The following is a 20,181-nucleotide window of genomic DNA, read 5'->3' on the forward strand; positions in this document are numbered from 1 at the left end:
GGGAACATATATGGTTTTATCTTAATAACTTAGCAAATCAAAATATATTTCAATTCTTGAAATGTTTCAATTGAGTAGTCAATTACGAAACATGTGGTATTAAGTGGGAGTTGGAAATTATTATGTGAAGACATGGAATTTAGTGGGAGCAATCATCTTGTAAAAGTTTATAACTCATTACTCATTGAGAATGACGAGCTAATACTATTCTTTTACAAAGAAGTATTTGAGTTTTCAATTCTGGATGAAAATGGACTATGATTAATCCAATCACATCATGAGATGTTGGATAAATATTGAGATATACACATCGAATCAACGAGAAACATAGGTTATTCATGTCAATGAAAATGGAATTGCCATTAGCAGTCATGGTCGTTCATTGAACCTAAGAATGGTTGATCACATGATCATTAGTTACTAATGTTTCCGCCATTAGAATAATCGTGCACATATCCAATAATGAATGATATGCATAAGAGCATGATGAATCATTGGCAAGCCATAGAAGAATCGCCATATCAAAACTAATATTTTCTAATATGCTAGGACTTGTGAGAAGTGCTATGCTAATCATCTTGACAATTGTTGCAAGACTCTGCAAAACATTTACCTAGTGCATTGTGAGTGGGTGGAGTACTTGATCAGTGCAAGTTGAATCATTCACCGCAAATTCATTGGTTATGTGATAATCGACAAGAAAGTTCTTTCAAGATAAAGAACCCAAACCGAGGTTAGGAACCTATATGTGTACTTGGTAAGGTTCATGCTATGAGAGATAACATGAATATAAAGGAAATGCGATTAAAAGAAGTTTGAACACATGGACACATGGTATATTAAACTTCCATTACAATCTTCTGGTGTTTACACACTTACGATATGCATCACAAGGTTATAATACGGTATTGACTACCTGAATGTGATGTCGACATTTGTCATTTGAGTTATTAATTAACTCACCTTATACTTTGTTACATCCAAACGGGTTGTAGAGACAGTTGAACCCCGTTAAAGTGAACAAGGATTAGCATTGTATTCGCCCATAGTTACTTATATGAGGTGACGTCTCGAAGTGACTAGAGTGTGATGCGATTGATGGCAAGTTCAAGTGCCATGGAGTCATATGAGAATGACTAGTCGATCACATAGGCAGACTGTTAGGAACACTTTGTCAGGCCTTATGACCGCTTATAAAGTTCTGGGAAATTTATATAGTCTGGTCGTGGCGAGAGCTACTATAGTATTCTAATGAGTCGATTCTTTTGACTAAAGACTATTCGCCTAAGATGGCACAGTTTCAGATCAACTTTGATTTGTGTTACTACGACCTTCGTAAATGGGGTCAAATGGGCATATTTTGGGTTATGATGGATGTGGCTAGTCGAAGAGAATGAGTGCGATAGGAATTGTCCACCCCTAGTCAGGGTTATAACAATATCTCAGGGCCACTCGAGGAGTAATGAACTGGAAATGCGTGGCCACGCTCGGAAGATATCTATGGTAGATAAATCTGGTCAATCAGTTATTCTCCAGATCGAGGAAACCACTCTCGATATGATCACTTGCAAGTACGACCTGAAAGACACCTTGCATTGAGTGGGAGATAGTAATAGGACAAGAGAATTAGTGACGCACACTTGTCGAGGACAAGTGGGACATTGTTGGAATATGTGTCCTCCGACAATAATGCGATCACAACTGTTGATCATGATGATCACATGTTTAAGTCTCATTTTAAAGAATACAATTGAGAAGTAATTTTTACTGTCAACTGGTCCACACATATCGGTAATGATTAGCTGACTAGAGTTTGACATTACTGTCGTGAGACGGTGGTGACAGATTGATCCCCTTAGGTCATACCTAAAGGGTAACTCTCTTAATTGATCATTTAATTGATCGTATGACGATACGGGTCAATTAAATTACTTAAAATTGACGGACGATTTTGGAAGTAATATTTACGTGTCTCATTGTAATTTGATTAAATAAGATACGGTCTAAGTAATCGAATTGTTTTATTGCTTAGATGAAATTATTGTTTAAGGAAACAATTACATTTGAATGAATAAATTATTATAAATACAAGATGTTGTTATTTATAATTGGTAAATTATTTTGGTACAAGTAATTATGAATTACTAAGTCGATTTTGTATATGACGTATTTTTATTAATGCGTTGATTTTTAATATGTTAAAAATACATAACAATTTTATGTGACATGTGACATGTGACATATGACAATTTGACAATTTGACAAAGATAAAATGGAGTCCATTTTATCCATGTTAACCGAAATAATGGGGTATTAGGAAAATATATTTTGTTAATTAAGTGAGTGAGTGGTTAGCATAATCATTTTGCCTAATACTAGTCATGCAACCCTACTTGCTCTTGTGAAGACCACCTTGTGCATGCATTGGCCCCCTTTCCTTCCCCATTCCACCCGGTTTTAAAAGGAGAAAAACCATGGGTTTTTCTCATATTTTTACCATATACACTACTAATAGTTAGTGTATCCATTATTCATTCTAACTCACATCTAAAATAAGAATTTTAGAAAGATAAAAAGCTTTCCTTCTCCTCCTTCTCTCCACCGAATTAGAGAGCACCAAATAAAGATTTTTGGTCAATTTTATACTAAATTAATATTGTTCTAGTAATAATAATATTAATTGATTAAGTTGTTACTTTGGGTATAAATCCTTGGGAGGGATTCTCCACTTGAATCCTTGTTCTTCCATTTTGGAGTGCTCAAGAACAAGTAAGAAGGAGATCTTACTTGTGCCCAATAATCCGAAATTCCAATGTAAGGGTTGATGATTTCTTCCTTTTAATTATTGTTTTCATGCATAAGATCATCTTTTAATTTTACGACTAAATTAAAATCATCATATATATGAATATGTCAAGTAAAGAGATATAGATTTCTAACAAAATAATATAGTCAACTGATAAACATTAATCAGTAACGATTGGCTGACTTGATTTTGACGTTACTGTCGTGTTAACAGTGGTGATCAGTTGATCCCTTCGGTCACACCTAAAGGATGACGCACAAATGGAAAAAGTAATTATTTGTATTTGATACAAGTTAATTAATACCTTATAAATATTGAGTTATATGAGTTTGGAACTCATAATTGTAAATGAGATTTATAATTATTTTGAGGTAAGAGTAATAAATTAATTATATTTACAATAAGTTATAAATTAATGAAAATGGGCATTGTGATACCCATTATATATTGCGATAATAATAGAATATTACTCAACAAGTTGAGTATATGTTTATCGGTTGTTAATTTGTCACATAATAGTTATTTGGTCAATTAATATATAATTATTGGTCGGTACCTCTTGAGAGGTTTAGTTTTCGGTACTTGTCGTTAGGAGCACCTAGAACAAAACACAATTTATAACTCCACAAACAACTCTACAATTAGTAAAGAGGCAAGTAAAGGTCGGATCCCAAGGGACGGGAATTGAGATGAGATTTTCAATTGCAACTAGTGGTGTCTAGGGGTGTCACAATTTGGGGTTTGAAGTAGAAGATCACTAAACTAAATAGCAATAAAAGTAAACAAGCAAGATGATTAAAAAGGGATGTAAACAATTGATAAAAGGCACTAGGGTGTCATGGGGTCATAGGAGATTCATGGGAATTGATCATACAAATATATTCTCAAATTATAAGCAATCAATTATTGTTGTGATGGATCGAGTTGGTTTATATATTACAATCCTAGGAAAGTTTGGGTCCCGGAGCCGAATCGATTAGATTGTACAACACCTACAAATCGACTTAATCTTCCCTACTCAACTATATGCATGGTCTAATGAGACTCGAGTTGGTTTATGTCTTACAAGTCTCATTGAAAAGATAGGTGATGGGTAAAAAAATGCAAGGATTCATAGGCTCGCATTTCATCAAACATAACATGTGCATAAGTTGAGATCACAACAAGTAAGCAAATAAACTATAAAAACATATTAATTTAAGCATGAATCAAACCCCATGTTGGTTTCCTCTAATTACCCATTAACCCTAGCTAAGGAAACTACTCACTCATTATCATGTTGAACATGCTAGTATGGTTGTCAATCATACCAACAAAGTAAAACATGATGAATAATTGAAGATAATTAACAATAATTAAAAAGGGATTAAGAGAATTATACCTACTAATGATTCCAATAATAAAGCGAAGAATAATAGAAGTACTTGATGATTGAATGGAAGGTTGTCAATCTCCCAAATAATCTTCAGTTACCCAAAATAAAAGATGAACAAAAGAGAGATTAAGGAAATGAGATTTGTATTAAAACTTGACTAAATGTTGATTACAAGATTAAAGAGAGATTTTATTGATATAAACTACACTAGAGATTGCTAAGAAGAACATGATAATTTAATTAGCCTAATGGGGTATTTATAGTGGGGATTAGGTATATAAATTAGGGTTTACTAAGGGCTTAAATGACGATTAAGTCCTTGAGGAATCGCCGGTCTCAAGAGAGACTTCGGTCTCCTTTTCGCCGGTCTTAGAAAAATATACGCATCCTTCATTTGAGCAAGTAGAAGACGGATTTAGCTGTCACACAATCCGAGCGTCCAGGGCACAGGACGGGCGAATTGTGGGTGTTTTGGACGAGCGGATTCGCGGGGTGGACGGGCGGATTGTGGTGGTTCTGGACGGGCGTCCAGCTGAGGAAGAGGATCGGATTGCTCCTCTTGGACGGGCGGATTGTGGGCAATCCGCTCGGATTCTCTTACAGCTTCTTCCTTTCTTCTTTTCTTCCTTTCTCTTCATAAAATCCTTGAGGATTTCCTCGGGGATGCAAGGATCTTTTCTCATCATTGCCCATCTACTATAGTATGTACAAAGGTCTTCCAATCTTGTCTTCTCTTCGATGCCTGGTCATTGAATTCAATCAATTTAGCTTCATTTTGCCATGAAAATGCAAGGTTTGCACTCCTTTCCTACCAAGGGATCAAAACCTCAAAGAATATGCAAAACAAAGGACTAAAGACAATAAATGACCCAAATATGCACTAAAAAGCATCGGAACAAGGCTAATTCGGGGGCTAAATATGCTCAAATTATGGTCACATCAAATATCCCCAAACCGAACCTTTGCTCGTCCCAAGTAAAGAGGTGACAAAGATTAGTACCATTATTTAAACTAACCTAATAGCATAGCCGATATGAGACAATTAGCGGGTCTCACTCCGCCCCTTGAACTCACAACAAGACAAGCATGAGGTAGGATGCCTTCTTGCAAGGCAATGTGGGTCTTGCCAAAATGGCGTCACATCCAAACATTAAGCATACAAAATCAAGTAATGGATGCATCTACAAAAGAATAGCCACTTTCCTCATCTAAGTCGCGGAAATTATCTAAAGGGGAAGCAATTCAAGGGTACACACTCCTTCATAGATGCAATTTCTTCAAAGTACTATGCCTAGAAGGATACCAATAAATCACCTCCAAGTTATGTCAAGCTAGGGTACCTTTGTCCTCAATCGTTAAATGTTTTTGTCAAGAGTAGACTCCCTATGGCGTTAGAAACACTGGAGGATCGCGGAATTCCCCTTCTTGCCTAGACAAGAAGAAGGGTCGTCCCCTCTCTACCATGCATAAAAATAGATACGATGGATAAAGGGATCAATAGATATTTGAGTTTCATTTTGGCATATAACATTTGAGAACACTTTCTTTTTGCCATTTCTTTTGATTTTTGGCATTTCAACACTTGACAACTTTTCAACTTTTGCATTTTCTTTTGAACATTTTCAAAGTCACCCCATATGTAGTGAGGGTGCCTTATATTTGAAGCATAGGAGTTCTATTTTTGCTCCTCTTTTCATTTGATGCATTTTGCAAACTTTCTTTCACCTTTCATTTCATTGAACTCAAATCAATTTCTTTTTGTGCCCATTCCCTTTGATGATAAAAATGTGGTAGAACATGGATGATGGATTCATGGTTTCAAGGGTCACCTTGGAATAAACGGTAGCCAAGGAGTTATCACACCACAAGGTACTCTTGACTAGGCCTTAATCCATGGGTCAAAGGATACTAGCATGACACATCCTAGGATGTTTTACAAGTATTCTAACAAGCAAAGTCTTAAGAAGAAAACACATCTACTAGGGCCTATATACACTTGTCAAGCTTCCCAAGTAGACAGTTTCGCAAAATTTTTCTAACATGCAAACTACATACCATGATGCAACTAACATATATACATCCTAATGCATATGATTCTACCAACTAATATGCCATATAATCTAAATGCAAGTCCTAAATTCACATTGTTTATACCACATCAATCAAAATAAAGCCACATAGTCATTAACATAGAGAGGAAAAAGAAGATTGGAAAGATCATACCATGCGGTCTTCAATATCCTTATGTCTCGGATGTGGCGTAGTCGATCAATGTGAACAAGGATAGAACAAACACAATATATACAACAATATATACATGTCTACACTACAAGGGAAATGAACTTGTTTTTGGAATTTCAATTTTTTCAAATTTTTTGATTTTTCGAAATTTTTTGATTTTTTTGGATTTTTGAATAAAAGTTAAGTTAGAATTTCCCATCCCCACACTAATATGGGCATTGTCCTCAATGACCAATATGATAGGAAATTATGCAAGTATGATGCATGAATTCTATACTAAATGCAAGCTATACTAATCTACACTACATGATGCATGGGTTTTTGTTTATGACGGAGAGCGTAATTTAGATTACCTCCCGTTGCGTATGCATGTACTTCCCCAAACCGAGATAGACATTATTTCTAATGTCTTAAAGTATGGGGTAGTTCATGAACACAAGATGCAATGCATGAAACTAAATGTTGTCATTTTGGATTTTTCAAATGGGAACAATAAAAAACACCTCAATGTGGCCGAGGTGTTAGTCCTCATGTTGCTAGGACTCTCCAAACTATGATCAAGATAAAAATAAATACAACAAAGAAAGAAGTAGACAAACCTCAAGAGGGTAGGAGCCTCCAAAGCTTGCTAGTCCTCCACCATATCATCATTGTCCTCATTTTCCACCATAGAAGCGGACTCATCACCACTTCCCTCTTCACTTCCTTGCTCACTTCCTTCATCATCTTCATTAGCCTCTTCTTCTTCATCATCTACATTAGCCTCTTATTCTTCATCATCTACCTCTTCATCAACACCCTCATCATCATCAACCTCATCATCAACATTCCCATCTTCACCCGGTCTTTCACCCCTAGATGTGCTTAGAAAGAAGACTTCCCTATCCGCCCAACTAGGCAAAGGACATGAAGGATCAAGTAGTCCTTGCCTAGCTAAATGAAGGAGGGGTGGATATTAGGCCAAGTATGCATCTACTCGATCATTGTAAGCTTGTTTATGCATCTCTTGCATAAGTAGAGTCATGTAGTCATTGCCCACTTCAACATCTTTGGGTTTGAACTCTTGATATTTGAATGGATAGGGTGGTGTGACAATGGAGGAGGAGGGCTCTTTAATTTCGCCCCTTTGTTGATGGATTATGTACTCGGCGCCCTTTGAGAGTGGAAGTAGGTAGTTTATTCGATGAGCACTCAAGCGGCATATCTTGGAAGGCAAAGTGAAAGATCTAGCATCATTGGTGAGCCACCCATAGTTGGTGTCAAGAGAGTTATGCTTGACCCACTTGTACTTGTTAATCATGGCGTCCATGTCAATAAGATGGCCCCCTTTGATCGCCACATAGGTGTTATCCTTGTTGAAATTTGCGTCAAAGTGCTTGGCCAAGAGAGTAACTAGACCTCCATTTACGATAAAAGCGGTGCCTTCCTTACCACAATAAACAATGAGTCATCTTTCCACCAAAAGCCTCCGGATAGTTTGGTAATTGAGCAATTTCCGGAGTTGTTGATGTTGTTGCTTCCAAGGGAGGATCTTGTTGTTGTTGAACTTCCAAGTTTGCACTAGTAACCACCATAGCCATTGAAGCTTTCTTTGCTTGAAGGCATTGTTGCCTTTTTGAGAGTGCCTTTGCTTTGAGTGCCTTTGTTGCTCCTTTTGCTCTTGCCATTGATGGTTATACCAAGAAAAGATTGAAAATCTTCAATTTCCAATTATACCCAAATCGATTTTAAGATTAATGGATTTGCCTTTGTATTTCAAAAATCGACTCAAAGGTTGAAAATTTTGGTGCTTGGTTTGATTTGTTGTAAAAGGAGTGATTAATTGTTGTTGTAAGGAAGTTTGAATTTGATTTTGTTGAATTTGGTTGAGGAAATTTTGTTTTTGGGGATAGAGAGAATGAGGGTTTTGGGGTTTATGGGTAGTTTTTAAATGTGTGAATGAATTAATGAATGTGGGAAGGGGTATTTAAAACACCCGAAATTTCAAAACTGCAGGGGGAAGACGAGCGGATTCCCGTCGGGACGCTCGGATTCTGCTTAATTTGGCTTCAGGAATTCTCGCCTAAAGACGAGCGTCTTTCAGTGAAGACGAGCGAATTCTGTAATTCAGGACGAGCGGATTCCCTTAAAGACGAGCGGATTCTGTTACAACGAATTTTCTTAATCTGCACTGATAAAAATACGGGCGTCTTCTTACAAAGACGAACCGATTCTTTCAGACGAGCGTCTTCTCAGCTTGGACGCTCGGATTCTCTAACAGACCAAAATTTTCAATTTTGCAGCTCATTTGAACGGACGGATTCTCCCACAGACGCACGGATTCCCATAAGACGAGCGGATTACCCATAAGGAGGCTCGGATTCCACCTGGTCTACCCGGATTCAGTTCCATCCGTGCACTTGCATATCCCGTGTTCTTCATTGTAGGGGCACTACAAAGGCATGAGTAGCCTAGGCAATTGTTATCCCACACTAAGTTAAAGCACTACACATCAATAAAATCATTAGTCCTTCCCTCACTTCTCTCAAAAAATGATAAATATCTTGATCAAGGCATAAAAATCCAAAAATGACAAAAATGCAATGTAAGAATTAAAATGCAAGTTAGGGAGTTAGAAATATTTACAAATGGTGGTTTGGAGAGGACTTCACCAAACTCTCATCCTTAGTGAGATGCCATGGGGGCATGTCCAAGGTGTTGTTGATGTTACTCAACACCTTAAAAAAGTAGTCAAAAGCTTGTTCATTATCATGATAAAGATCCTCAATAGATTTTTGCACTTGTTGTCCTTCATGTTGGTCTTGATCGATAGCATTAACAATGTAGGGATTAAAAATCCCTTCAAACTCATCGTCCCAAAGACCACAAACTTCATCTACTTTGTCACTAAAGATCTCTTGAGTTGATAGAGACAACTCTCCCACTTTTTTGTCTTGGCCAATGAGGCCATCTTCTTCACTTGTCATGGGTGAGCTTTTCAAGCTCTCTTTGTTGCAATTTCCTTGCTCTTTGAATGGAGCATCATCGACTTTCTTCTTCCATTGGAATTCCGAATTCTTCCTATCATCCTTCCGGCTATAATGATCAACCATAAAACATGGTTCATGCAAACGGGGAGCTCTCATGGTCTTGTCAAGATTGAAAGTTATGCTTTCATCTCCCACTTTTAGAGTGAGCTCTCAATGCTTCACATCTATCACGGCACCCGCGGTGTGCAAGAAAGGTCTACCTAGAATGATTGGAATATTGGAGTATTCTTCCATGTCAACAATGACAAAGTCCACCGGGATGAAAAATTTCCCAATTCTAACGGGAACATCTTCCCATATCCCTAATGGTATCTTCGTCGATATATCGGCCACTTGGAGTGTGATATTGGTGCATTTAAGCTCTCCTATCCCTAACCTTTTACTCACCGAGTATGGCATAACACTCACACTAGCCCCTAGATCACATAAGGCTTTGTTGATCGTGGTGTCGCCAATGGTACACGGTATTGAGAAGCTTCCCGGATCTTTAAGTTTTGGAGGTGAACTCCCTTGAAGTATTGCACTACTCATCTTAGTGAAGGCGATAGGCTCAAGCTTCCGGATCGACTTCTTCTTCGTAAGGATGTCTTTCATGTACTTTGCATAGGCCGACACGTGATTGATTAATTCCGTGAAAGGAATCGAGACTTCCAAATTCTTCACAATTTCCATAAATTTTCCAAGTTGGTCATCAAATCTGGGCTTGGCTTGACGACTTGGAAAAGGAAGTCTAATCACAATGGGCTCCTTCTCCTTGGCTTTGTCTTCATTTTTCTTTGAAACTTCTTCTTTTGATGGTTCTCCATCCTTGGAGTTTTTCACAACTTCTTGTTTGTCACTAGCTTCCACAACTTCATCCTTAACTTGCTTCTTCGGTGCTTCATACCTCGTACCACTTCTCAAGTGAATGGCACTAACCGTTTCATGTCTTGGGGGATTACTTTGAGGTGGTAATTGCCCCTTTTGTCTTTGTGAGCTTGAAGATGCTAGTTGAGTCAATTGGGTTTCCAACATTTTAGTGTGGGCTAGGATGTTGTTGATGGTGATTTCCTTTGCTTGACTATCCTTTTGCATTTGAGTGAAAAACTCTTGTTGATTCTTTTGCATTTGGAGGACCGCTTTTTCAACATCAAAATCTTGGTCATTTTGTTGATTGTATGGAGTTTGATTTTGGTAACCTTGGTTTTGGTTGTAAAAGGGTCTTTGATTTTGGTTTCTCATGGGAGGTGGGGTGTATGTTGGTGGAGGGTTTTCAACATTTTGGCTTTTGTTTGAGAGATTTGGGTGGAATTTGGTGTTCTCATTGTAATAATTTGAATAAAGGGTAACACTCTTGTATGCTTGAAAAGCATTCACTTGTTCATTTGTTCCCCTACATTCACTTTAGTCATGTCCCAAAGTTCCACAATTTTCACATATCCCACTTGGGATTGATGAAGATGCCGTCATGGCATTAACATGTTGCTTTGGTGATTTTGAGGCTTCTTCAAGTCTAGCCATAGCTTTTTAGAACTTCAAATTGATGGTATCAATGTGAGCACTAAGTTGAGCACCCAATTGAGTAATAGAGTCCACTTCATGTTTTCCTCCTCTAGTAGCGTTGCGAGGTCTACTATATTGTGAATTATGGACCGCCATTTCCTCAATCTTGTTCCAAGTTTGATTGTCGTCAACTTCGGTGAACATTCCATTTGATCCCATGTTGAGAATGTTTCTTGAGTCTTCATAAAGACCGTTCCAAAATTGTTGTACCAAGAATCATTCGCTAAGTCCATGATGAGGATATGAGTGACAAATTCCTTTGAATCGCTCCCAAGCTTCATACAAAGATTCTTCATCCCTTTGCTTAAAGCCCGTAATTTGAGCTCTTAGCATGTTAGTCTTTTCCGGTGGATAGAACTTTTTGTAGAAAGCTAGAGCCAATTTATTCCAAGAATCAATTCCGAGAGTAGCCTTATCAAGGCCTTTCAACCATTGTTTTGCTGTGCTAATTAGAGAAAAAGGAAATAAGACCCATCGAATTTGGTCTTGAGTTACACTGGTTTGAGAAATCGCATCACAATAGTCGCAAAAAGTCTCCATGTGAGAGTGAGGGTCTTCACTAGGCATCCCCCCAAATTGGCTTCTTTTGACTAATTGGATAAATGCGGATTTAGCAATGAAATTTCCGGTTAAGTGTTGTGGTGTGGGAGTAACATTGGGTAGGTTCTCCTCGGTTGGTACGGAATGTGATGAAAATTTAGGCATTGTGGGTTGATTTTGTGTTGGGTTCTCCTCACCTTCTCTTGCAAAAGGGTTGATGAACTCAATAGTGTTTGGTTGAATATCTACAACCTCACCAATACCTCTCAAAGTTCTCCTAGCAAGTCTTCTATTATTTGTCAAAGTCCTTTCAATTTCGTGATCAAAGGGTAACAAGTTACCTTGTGATCTTCTAGACATGCAAAATATCAAACAACTCGAAAATAATTAGAACAAACCTTGAGGAGTTTTACTTCCCCAAGGCAAAGAAAGACACAACTAATAACAATTTAAGAAAATCTAAATCAAGTTAACACCGTCCCCGGCAACGGCGCCATTTTTGGTCGATACCTCTTGAGAGGTTTAGTTTTCGGTACTTGTCGTTAGGAGCACCTAGACCAAAACATAATTTATAACTCCACAAACAACTCTACAATAAGTAAAGAGGCAAGTAAAGGTCGGATCCCAAGGGACGGGAATTGAGATGAGATTTTCAATTGCAACTAGTGGTGTCTAGGGGTGTCACAATTTGGGGTTTGAAGTAGAAGATCACTAAACTAAATAGCAATAAAAGGAAACAAGCAAGATGATTAAAAAGGGATGTAAACAATTGATAAAAGGCACTAGGGTGTCATGGGGTCATAGGGGATTCATGGGAATTGATCATACAAACATATTTTCAAATTATAAGCAAGCAATTATTGTTGTGATGGATCGAGTTGGTTTATATCTTACAATCCTAGGAAAGTTTGGGTCCCGGAGCCGAATCGATTAGATTGTACAACACCTACAAGTCGACTTAATCTTCCCTACTCAACTATATGCATGGTCTAATGAGACTCGAGTTGGTTTATGTCTTACAAGTCTCATTGAAAAGATAGGTGATGGGTAAAAAAATGCAGGGATTCATAGGTTCGCATTACATCAAACATAACATGTGCATAAGTTGAGATCACAACAAACAAGCAGATAAACTATGAAAACATATTAATTTAAGCATGAATCATCCCCCATGTTGGTTTCCCCTAATTACCCATTAACCCTAGCTAAGGAAACTACTCACTCATTATCATGTTGAACATGCTAGCAAGGTTGTCAATCATACCAACAAAGTAAAACATGATGAATAAATGAAGCTAATTAACAATAATTAAAAAGGGATTAAGAGAATTATACCTACTAATGATTCCAATAATAAAGCAAAGAATAATAGAAGTACTTGATGATTGATTGGAAGGTTGTCAATCTCCCAATAATAACCCAAATAATCTTCAATTACCCAAAATAAAAGATGAACAAAAGAGAGATTAAGGAAATGAAATTTGTATTAAAACATGATTAAATGTTGATTACAAGATTAAAGAGAGATTTGATTGATATAAACTACACTAGAGATTGCTAAGAAGAACATGATAATCTAATTAGCCTAATGGAGTATTTATAGTGGGGATTAGGTACATAAATTAGAGTTTACTAAGGGCTTAAATGACGATTAAGTCCTTGAGGAATCGCCGGTCTCAAGAGAGACTCCGGTCTCCTTTTCGCCGGTCTTAGAAAAATATGCGCATCCTTCATTTGAGCAAGTAGAAGACGGATTTAGCTGTCACACAATCCGACCGTCCAGGGCAAGGGACGGGCGGATTGTGGGTGTTTTGGACGAGCGGATTCGCGGGGTAGACGGGCGGATTGTGGTGGTTCTGGACGGGCGTCCAGCTGAGGAAGACCCTCAGATTGCTCCTCTTGGATGGGCGGATTGTGGGCAATCCGCTCGGATTCTCTTACAGCTTCTTCCTTTCTACTTTTCTTCCTTTCTCTTCATAAAATCCTTGAGGATTTCCTCGAGGATGCAAGGATCTTTTCTCATCATTGCCCATCTACTATAGTATGTACAAAGGCCTTCCAATCTTGTCTTCTCTTCGATGCTTGGTCATTGAATTCAATCAATTTAGCTTCATTTTGCCATGAAAATACAAGGTTTGCACTCCTTTCCTACCAAGGGATCAAAACCTCAAAGAATATGCAAAACAAAGGACTAAAGACATTAAATGACCCAAATATGCACTAAAAGCATGGGAACAAGGCTAATTCGGGGGCTAAATATGCTCAAATTATGGTCACATCAATTATGCTAGATAATTAAATACACGATTTATAAGCATTTACGGAACAAATGTCGAAAACCGAAATGGACCCGTAAACACCCCATAACCGGTTTTACGTGGAGTGTTTAGGGCTCTATTAGGTTTTGTCTTTTGTGTTTGGAAAAGATGCTTGAAAACATAATTATTACACTTTCTCTATTCTCACAACCTACTCTTACACCTAGTCTATTTAAATATATATATATATATATATATATATATATATATATATATATATATATATATATATATATATATAGAGAGAGAGAGAGAGAGAGAGAGAGAGAGAGAGAGAAAGAGAGAGAGAAGGGTTCTTATAAGTCCATTATATCATATAAGGCCCTAAGTCTTTATAAGAACCCTTGGATGAAGGGATTCAATGGATGAGATAAGGAGAGAGGGCGCCTTTTTTAGAGCAAAAAAAAAAGGAAATGCTGGTTGTGTGAGAGAGGGTACACATTTTACTGTTTGTGTACTTCTTGCAGAACAATCCCGCGGACAAAAGGAATAAACAAATACTAATAATTCATTTTGCATACTTTCCCTCTTCATTCACCATTCAATACCTCTCAACAAGCAAAACCCATAAAAATCACCATTCAAACCATCCTAAATCCTGTAAAATGCATTATAAATCATTAAAACAATAAGAGAATTTTCATTCCAACTGTATAACTACTTCATGTTGCTTTGTTGAAGATAAATAAATTGTCATTCTTCATCAGAGAAAGACGCTCAAAATGACAGTCAGTGTTTGTGAAATGGATCATATGCAGATTGAAGTTGTCGTCGATAGTGAGTTATTTGCTTTCTTATTTGTGTCTTTGTTATTGTTGTAGCTTGATGTTCAAGAATAAAGTGTTATATGTAATTTTAGCTTGATGTTCATTATTGTAGCCTGTTGTAGCTTGTTGTTATTTCATTTGTGTTCATTTTTCTTAATGTTGTTGTTCTTTCATGGTGTTCATTAAAGTTGGGATAATTGCTCTTTCATGGTGTTCATCAGATTTGTTCTTTCATTTTGGTAGCTTGTTGTTCATGGCAAAAAATGATGGAAATTTAAAAGCTTGATAAAGAACAAATTATAACTTCAGTGGGTTTAAGTAAAACTATTACCCATATATGTATAACTTCAGTAATACAGCTTGTATACTCATGCTGTTCTTATATTCATCGTGTTATAACTCCAGGGGTTTTTTGTTTAACTCTTTGACAATTTCCTGCAGCTTCAAGTAACAGAGTACATAACTCCTGTAATTCTAACCCTAAATTTTGCATAAAAAATATTTCTAAACAACCAATTTTGATATAGTTATTCATGTTATAACTTAAGTTATACATTCATTAAGTGAACTTATAGGATGTGGAGGGTTATACATTCTCTGCTTAGAGTTGTACATTATATGATTAGAGTTATACAGTCTGTGTCTAGAGTTGTACATTATATGTTGTAGAGTTCTTCATGATATGATAAGAGTTATACATTGTATGACTAGAGTTATACATTCTGAAAACTAAAGTAATACAGTCTACAATGTATAACTCTAGGCATATAATGTATAACTCTTAGCATATAATGAAAATATATAAACATATAATGAATAACTCTAGACACATAGTTATACATTATATGCCCAGAGTTATACAGTCTGTGTCTAGAGTTATACAGTATATGCCTAGAGTTATACAGTCTGTGTCTAGAGTTATACAGTCCGTGTCAAGAGTTTGTAGCTTATTGTAGCTTGTTGTTATTTCATTTGTGTTCATTTTTCTTAATGGTGTTGTTCTTTCATGGTGTTCATTAAAGTTGGGATAATTGTTCTTTTATGGTGTTCATCAGATTTGTTCTTTCATTTTGGTAGCTTGTTGTTCATGGCAAAAAATGATGGAAATTTAAAAGCTGGATAAACAACGAATTATAACTTCAGTATGTTTAAGTAAAACTCTTACCCGTATATGTATAACTTCAGTAATACAGTTTGTGTACTCATGCGGTTCTTATATTCATCGTGTTATAACTCCAGTGGTTTTTTGTATAACTTTTTGACAATTTCTGCGCAAAGATCGTGTAACAGAGTACATAACTCCCGTAATTCTAACCCTAAATTTTGCATAAAAAATATTACTAAACAACCAATTTTGATATAGTTATTCATGTTATAGCTTAAGTTATACATTCATTAAGTGAAGTTATAGGACGTGGAGGGTTATACATTCTCTGCTTAGAGTTGTACATTATATGATTAGAGTTATACAGTCTGTGCCTAGAATTGTACATTATATGTTGTAGAGTTCTTCATGATATGCTAAGAGTTATACATTGTATGACTAGAGTTATACATTCTGCAAACTAAAGTAATATAGTCTACAATGTATAACTCTAGGCATATAATGTATAACTCTTAGCATATAATGAAAATATATAAACATATAATGTATAACTCTAGACACAGAGTTATACATTATATGCCTAGAGTCATACAGTCTGTGTCTAGAGTTATACATCATATGCCTAGAGTTATACATCATATGCCTAGAGTTATACAGTATATGCCTAGAGTTATGCAGTCTGTGTCTACAGTTATACATTATATGCCTAGAGTTATACAGTCTGTGTCTAGAGTTATACAGTATATGCCTAGAGTTATACAGTCTGTGTCTAAAGTTATACAGTCTGTGTCTAGAGTTATACATTCGATGCCTAGAGTTATACAGTCTGTGTCTAGAGTTATACAGTATATGGCTAGAGTTATACAATCTGTGTCTAGAGTTATACATTATATGTATAGAGTTATACAGTATATGCCTAGAGTTATACAGTGTGTGTCTAGAGTTATACAGTATATGCCTAGAGTTATACAATCTGTGTCTAGAGTTATACAGACTGTGCTTGGAGTTACAGAGTAAATTCTAAGGGGTTATACATTCTATGCTTGGAGTTATATATTTCTTAATCATTTCATGGATGTTTGATTCTACTCAGATAGTCGTAAGGAAGCGGAAACTGATTATTGTAAGCATTTGGCAGCGGAGTTTACACCTTGTGTAGGACAACAATTTTTTGAAATCGACGAGGCAGTGACATTCTATAAAATTTATGCATTGGCATCCGGGTTTGATGTTCGGAAGTATACGACGAAAAAATGGCGCGACGGTGAAATCAACTCAAAGTTGCTGGTTTGCAACAGAGAGGGATTCACATATGTCCCAAAAGGCGAGGCAGTAATTAAAAAAAATGAGACCGGGATTAGGGAAGAAGAAATGCAATGGGGATTAACAACTGTGAAACATAGGAAATATACAGTCAAGAGGGTAGGGTGTAAAGCACATGTCAGGCTATTTATGAAGAATAGAGTATTAGTAATTGACCAATTCCACATGGGGCATAATCACGAGCTTGTATCTAGTGATTATCGTTAGTTTCAAAAGATGTCGCGGAACACAGAAGATTTTCCCAAGTACTTGATAATGTACAACTCAAGGGTTAGTTTACTATTAATCAAACATCCACTAATTGAATGGCAAACTTCTAAAGTTATACACCGAGATCTTAGAGTTATGCAAACCTCGAGTAATTGATTGTGAAACTTCTAAATATTTTTTAAAATTCTGGAATAATTTATAACAGCCTTAGAGTTATATAGAAAATTGTTAGAGTTATACATAATCGCATTGAAGGTTATACTTTCAGATGTAAGAGTTATAAATAAGCCAGAAGTTGCACAATCAATCAATGGAGTTATGCATATGTTTCATGAAGTTATATGAAAAGGTGTAAGAGTTATAGTTGAGGAATTCTTGATTATTACTCAGCACTGATCAGGACTTGTTGTCCACTACAGTTGAGGATAAGAGCAACTAGGATGTACAACATGTGTAAGGAACTCGTAAACGGGTTCGAGAACATTGGTGCATCCTTAACTGATTTTAAGAACTTCCACCGAGATGTGAAATGCTTCATCCATAAACGGGGCGGTCAATTATTCATAGACCGGTTCAAGAATATGGCACAAAATAGGCAGGGGTTTTATTTTGATTATGAAGTTGACAAGGATAATAGCCTTCGAAGGGCAATCTGGGCTGACAGAACCGCTAAAAGGAACTACTCCGTTTTTGGAGATGCAGTGTCGTACGACTCAACATACTGAAAAAACAAGTACGATATGATTTTCATGCCATTCACTGGCATAGATCACCATAAGTGATCAGTAACATTCTGTGGGGCATTAATTGCCCATGAAGACCATGAACCCTTCCAGTGGGTTTTCAACAGGTTTTTGAATGCTATGGATGGAAAGGAGCCCAAGTACATTATCACATATCCGGATGCGGGCATTATTAAGGCCGTACCCCTTGCCTTCAAGACTACACGCCACCGATTTTGCATGTGGCATATAATGAAAAAGGTGCCATCGAAGTTCGGGGTGACAAAGGAGGATTATAAGGAGTTCCTTCAGAAATTGAACAACATTATATGGGACGACAACCTAGAAGCAGACGACTTTGACGCTAGGTGGGCAAAAATAATGGAAGCGCATGGTCTTGTGAACGAAGAGTGGTTTACAGAAGCGTACGATAAAAGGAGCCAATGGGTGATGGCGCATTGCAGGGACTTGAACATAGGTTGTGTAATGAGGACAATCCAGAGATCAGAGAGCATTAATAGTTTTTTTAAGAAGTTTGAGCAGAAGTCAGGTACGTTAGTGGAGTTTTGGATGCATTTTTAAAGCGCTATGGACCATCAACGGCATACGCAGAAGAGACTTGACCATGAAAACCGACACTCAACACCAGCAAGGGGGACGCATTTACCCATAGAGGAATATGCGTCAAATGTTTATACCCGTGAGGTTTGCAATGAATTCCAACTAGAGGTCATTTGCTCAATCGATACATGTAAGACCGGGGCTATGCTGAAGTCGATGGAGTTGAAGTGACTGTCGTTAAGGATTCAATCAGAGAGAAAAGTTTCAACGTAGAGTACAACCCAGGTAACAACATTTTGGCATAATCTTTATCTATGTGGTAGTTCTGTAACACCCCCATTTATTTAAGGGCCTGAACTAGGACTCCTCAGATAAATGACGGTGTTATCATCTCGGAAACCCGAGGCAGTAGATACAAAGGAAAGAAACACAGTACTTTATTAAAATGTTTATAGTGAGATTACAACTGGAATTAAAACAAGCCTCCAAAAATATGGCCAAAAGATAAAGTCTGATAAAACTACTAATAAGACTAAGGTGGGCTAGGCACTAAGTCCGTCATCCAAGCTCTCTTCCCGGCCAGCTCCCATCGGGTCTCGAAATACCTGTCAATCCGCTCCCAATAATTGGATCATCACAGCGTACACGAATACACGTGGTCACCGCGAAGTGAGTAGGGAAAACAATTAAACAACAAAATATGATATGCATGATCCTCCGTCACCTCCATCTCCATCTCAACTCATATCTCATATCTCATTTCTCATAACCCGGACAACCAGACCATACCGATCCCCATTGGAGACTATATATATCGACCGTAGCCGATCGCCCACTTGTTGAGGACACCAGGGCAAGTCTGCAGAACCCGCCCGGGCCTTATCACAATCCACATCGTATCTCAACATCGCCACTCCTACACCATCCTCCAACTCCAATGCATATGAAATGCTCAACAGTAATAATGCAACACAATATGTATATTAATGAATGAAATCATGCCATCTACCGAATGTTGTGATAACAAACTCAACACGATCAACACACGATCAATCACCTTCCCGTATATGAATCATAACGTAAATCAACAATCACGAATCAAGTCAACACAATTCAACAACAACGATAATAGGACAAGTGTATTTCCCTACCTCAAGTGCCAGCAAATCCAATTAAGCGATTAAGCGGTACCCAGAAATAAAGCAATGAATTTGATTATCGATCCTTCACGAATCCGTCACCTAAAACAATTATAATATTTATAATTATTAACTACTAAATATAGAAATCTCCCAAAGTGGAAACTTTCCCGATATAGTAACTTTTCTCTTTTAACAAACCCGACTCAAAGACCCGTCTTTAATTAATTAGTCATTATTAATTATTATTTTATTTTAAATAACTCGGAACTCAAACCAAAACGATAATTAGAGGTTTAAACGAATTATGTGATGAAACGAATCAACACTTGAACAACTCGAACAATCCCGACTCAAATTATATTAAATAACTCGGGAATTAACTTAATTCAATTATTTAATGACACGGGAATTATATTAATTAATTAAGAACACGACCCATTACGAAATATAACGATTAAATTATGAAAACCCGTTTTTAAACACTAAAACAACCCGTTAAC

The 20,181-nt window shown here is 37.0% G+C and overlaps 1 non-coding gene across 1 annotated transcript; it reads left to right on the forward strand.

The window, feature by feature from the left end:
* The first annotated feature begins 11,219 nt into the window (after positions 1 to 11,219).
* Positions 11,220 to 11,326, forward strand: LOC141624161 (small nucleolar RNA R71). The gene has a single exon (XR_012533972.1). It is a non-coding gene; the product is annotated as a small nucleolar RNA R71 (small nucleolar RNA).
* The last annotated feature ends 8,855 nt before the right edge of the window (positions 11,327 to 20,181 follow it).

Source organism: Silene latifolia, chromosome X (genome assembly GCF_048544455.1).
Source record: "Silene latifolia isolate original U9 population chromosome X, ASM4854445v1, whole genome shotgun sequence".
NCBI classification, from domain to species: Eukaryota; Viridiplantae; Streptophyta; class Magnoliopsida; order Caryophyllales; family Caryophyllaceae; genus Silene; species Silene latifolia.